This window comes from Syngnathus typhle, unplaced genomic scaffold, assembly GCF_033458585.1.
Source record: "Syngnathus typhle isolate RoL2023-S1 ecotype Sweden unplaced genomic scaffold, RoL_Styp_1.0 HiC_scaffold_320, whole genome shotgun sequence".
Taxonomy (NCBI): domain Eukaryota; kingdom Metazoa; phylum Chordata; class Actinopteri; order Syngnathiformes; family Syngnathidae; genus Syngnathus; species Syngnathus typhle.
The window spans coordinates 29,170-32,500 of record NW_026872224.1 but is presented as its reverse complement, the minus strand read 5'-3'; positions in this window follow the sequence as shown (position 1 = coordinate 32,500).

Here is a 3,331-nt window from a genome sequence, read left to right as displayed (position 1 = left end):
CCAGTCCGGGGATGAGGCAGCATCCTCGGGCAGCAGGCGGGAGGAGGCAGCCTCCCCTTAGTATAACTTAGTCTCCGGAGAATGACAGCGGGCGCGCGCAAGAGGCCAGTCCGGGGATGAGGCAGCATCCTCGGGCAGCAGGCGGGAGGAGGCAGCCTCCCCTTAGTATAACTTAGTCTCCGGAGAATGACAGCGGGCGCGCGCAAGAGGCCAGTCCGGGGATGAGGCAGCATCCTCGGGCAGCAGGCGGGAGGAGGCAGCCTCCCCTTAGTATAACTTAGTCTCCGGAGAATGACAGCGGGCGCGCGCAAGAGGCCAGTCCGGGGATGAGGCAGCATCCTCGGGCAGCAGGCGGGAGGAGGCAGCCTCCCCTTAGTATAACTTAGTCTCCGGAGAATGACAGCGGGCGCGCGCAAGAGGCCAGTCCGGGGATGAGGCAGCATCCTCGGGCAGCAGGCGGGAGGAGGCAGCCTCCCCTTAGTATAACTTAGTCTCCGGAGAATGACAGCGGGCGCGCGCAAGAGGCCAGTCCGGGGATGAGGCAGCATCCTCGGGCAGCAGGCGGGAGGAGGCAGCCTCCCCTTAGTATAACTTAGTCTCCGGAGAATGACAGCGGGCGCGCGCAAGAGGCCAGTCCGGGGATGAGGCAGCATCCTCGGGCAGCAGGCGGGAGGAGGCAGCCTCCCCTTAGTATAACTTAGTCTCCGGAGAATGACAGCGGGCGCGCGCAAGAGGCCAGTCCGGGGATGAGGCAGCATCCTCGGGCAGCAGGCGGGAGGAGGCAGCCTCCCCTTAGTATAACTTAGTCTCCGGAGAATGACAGCGGGCGCGCGCAAGAGGCCAGTCCGGGGATGAGGCAGCATCCTCGGGCAGCAGGCGGGAGGAGGCAGCCTCCCCTTAGTATAACTTAGTCTCCGGAGAATGACAGCGGGCGCGCGCAAGAGGCCAGTCCGGGGATGAGGCAGCATCCTCGGGCAGCAGGCGGGAGGAGGCAGCCTCCCCTTAGTATAACTTAATCTCCGGAGAATGACAGCGGGCGCGCCTAAGAGGCTGGTCCGGGGACCAGGCACTCTCCCCGGACAACAAAGCACGTCCCCCTCCTGAGTGGACAAAAAAAATCCACTCCTGGTACCTAGAATTTTCTCCAGCGGCGGGCTGGGAGTCTAATCTTTCTCCTGGCCGAGAAAAGAGCACTCTCCCCGGACAACAAAGCACGTCCCCCTCCTGAGTGGACAAAAAAAATCCACTCCTGGTACCTAGAATTTTCTCCAGCGGCGGGCTGGGAGTCTAATCTTTCTCCTGGCCGAGAAAAGAGCACTCTCCCCGGACAACAAAGCACGTCCCCCTCCTGAGTGGACAAAAAAAATCCACTCCTGGTACCTAAGATTTTCTCCAGCGGCGGGCTGGGAGTCTAATCTTTCTCCTGGCCGAGAAAAGAGCACTTTCCCCCGGACAACAAAGCACGTCCCCCTCCTGAGTGGACAAAAAAAATCCACTCCTGGTACCTAGAATTTTCTCCAGCGGCGGGCTGGGAGTCTAATCTTTCTCCTGGCCGAGAAAAGAGCACTTTCCCCCGGACACCAAACCAGCCAACGTCCCCCTCCTGAGTGGACAAAAAAAATCCACTCCTGGTACCTAAAATTTTCTCCAGCGGCGGGCTTGGGACGAAAATCAATCTTCCTCCCGAAATTAAACCACTATTGGCGGACGCCAGCCCCAAGCGCCAGCCCCGACCGCCACCCCCCGACCGCCACAAGGCGACCGCCACAAGGCGACCGCCACAAGGCGACCGCCACCGGCCCCAAGCGCCAGCCCCGACCGCCACCCCCCGACCGCCACAAGGCGACCGCCACAAGGCGACCGCCACAAGGCGACCGCCACAAGGCGACCGCCACAAGGCGACCGCCACTGGCCCCAAGCGCCAGCCCCGACCGCCACCCCCCGACCGCCACAAGGCGACCGCCACAAGGCGACCGCCACAAGGCGACCGCCACAAGGCGACCGCCACAAGGCGACCGCCACAAGGCGACCGCCACCGGCCCCAAGCGCCAGCCCCGACCGCCACCCCCCGACCGCCACAAGGCGACCGCCACAAGGCGACCGCCACAAGGCGACCGCCACAAGGCGACCGCCACAAGGCGACCGCCACCGGCCCCAAGCGCCAGCCCCGACCGCCACCCCCCGACCGCCACAAGGCGACCGCCACAAGGCGACCGCCACAAGGCGACCGCCACAAGGCGACCGCCACAAGGCGACCGCCACTGGCCCCAAGCGCCAGCCCCGACCGCCACCCCCCGACCGCCACAAGGCGACCGCCACAAGGCGACCGCCACAAGGCGACCGCCACAAGGCGACCGCCACAAGGCGACCGCCACAAGGCGACCGCCACTGGCCCCAAGCGCCAGCCCCGACCGCCACCCCCCGACCGCCACAAGGCGACCGCCACAAGGCGACCGCCACCGGCCCCAAGCGCCAGCCCCGACCGCCACCCCCCGACCGCCACAAGGCGACCGCCACAAGGCGTTAGTGGCCGCGCCCGGTACTTTACTGGACCCTATTTGGCCCGCGGACCGGCCGGCGTCGCTTCCTTGAATGCTTAGCCGCCTTTCGAGCTGCCATGCCGGGCTTGAGTTAGTGGTTTGCGCCCGGTACTCTACGTTAAAAGTCAGGCGGAACGGCTCTGAAGCTCCAGACGGTGCTTCCTTGAATGCTTAGCCGCCTTTCGAGCTGCCATGCCGGGCTTGAGTTAGTGGTTTGCGCCCGGTACTCTACGTTAAAAGTCAGGCGGAACGGCTCTGAAGCTCCAGACGGTGCTTCCTTGAATGCTTAGCCGCCTTTCGAGCTGCCATGCCGGGCTTGAGTTAGTGGTTTGCGCCCGGTACTCTACGTTAAAAGTCAGGCGGAACGGCTCTGAAGCTCCAGACGGTGCTTCCTTGAATGCTTAGCCGCCTTTCGAGCTGCCATGCCGGGCTTGAGTTAGTGGTTTGCGCCCGGTACTCTACGTTAAAAGTCAGGCGGAACGGCTCTGAAGCTCCAGACGGTGCTTCCTTGAATGCTTAGCCGCCTTTCGAGCTGCCATGCCGGGCTTGAGTTAGTGGTTTGCGCCCGGTACTCTACGTTAAAAGTCAGGCGGAACGGCTCTGAAGCTCCAGACGGTGCTTCCTTGAATGCTTAGCCGCCTTTCGAGCTGCCATGCCGGGCTTGAGTTAGTGGTTTGCGCCCGGTACTCTACGTTAAAAGTCAGGCGGAACGGCTCTGAAGCTCCAGACGGTGCTTCCTTGAATGCTTAGCCGCCTTTCGAGCTGCCATGCCGGGCTTGAGTTAGTGGTTT